This window comes from Poecilia formosa, unplaced genomic scaffold (genome assembly GCF_000485575.1).
Source record: "Poecilia formosa unplaced genomic scaffold, Poecilia_formosa-5.1.2 Scaffold120, whole genome shotgun sequence".
NCBI lineage: Eukaryota > Metazoa > Chordata > Actinopteri > Cyprinodontiformes > Poeciliidae > Poecilia > Poecilia formosa.
In genome coordinates, this window is record NW_006800059.1 from 946,104 (window position 1) to 947,202 (window position 1,099).

Sequence of the window (1,099 nt, forward strand, 5' to 3'; positions counted from 1 at the left end):
TATTGTAAAGTGTTGATTTTATTTTTGAACCCTTATTTATTTTGAAGTATTGATTTTATTTTTGAACCCTTATTTATTTTGAAGTATTGATTTTATTTTTGAAACCTTATTTGTTTTTAAGAGTTGATTGTCTGTAAGACCTTAGACATCAAGTAACCATACGGGGTTTGAACCGATGACCTCAGCATTACCAGCACGGTGCTCTAACCTGCTGAGCTAACTCACCTACCTTACAAACTGTTGAGTTTCCATGGATTTAAGAAGAACTTTCATGATCTTACCACAATGGAGATTTGATAAAAGTGCTTATATTCCAATGTTTTTCAAAACAACATACACAATATTTTATTTTCCAGAGATTTTGTATTTTGAAGTGTTGATATTATTTTTGAACCATTATTTATTTTGAAGTGTTGATATTATTTTTGAACCATTTTTAATTTTCAAGTGATTGCATTTCAAAGATATTTTTTATTTAATGACTTAATTTTATTTTTGAACCATCTTTTATTTGTAAGTGTTGATTTTATTTTTTAGCCATTTAACCAATTCTCTGTAGAACCATTTGTCTCTGGCTAATGACATCTTTAATACATTTCTTTGATCCCAGGCTTAGTTTATGGACTGTAATGTGAAATTGGGTACAAGTATAAGTTTGACAGTTTGTTCACCAAGTTACTGTGCTCTCTGAAAGGATCTGTGGTATAAGTATTTGACATTGTTCCATGCCCATCATTGACATTAGTCTCTAACAAAATTTGGATCATCTACCAGGAACACTCCAAAGAGCATGAGTTTCTGTAGTGTAGTGGTTATCATGTTGGCTTTACACACAAAAGGTTTCTGGTTCGAAACCAGACAGAAACAGATTTTGCATGTTCTATTCATCACAGGTGTTTACTAAAGGTCAACAAGGGTCTGTGGTGTCATGGTCTGTACTCTGAATCCAGGCATCTGAGTGCAAGCCTCAGTTGAAATTTTCATGCGTTGCATCTCACATCACCAACTTTGGAACCTCAAACTGAAACAAACCAGAGAAGTTCAGTTCCTTTTGGGTAGTGGTTTTCATGTTTTCTTTACATGCAAAAAGTCTCTTGTT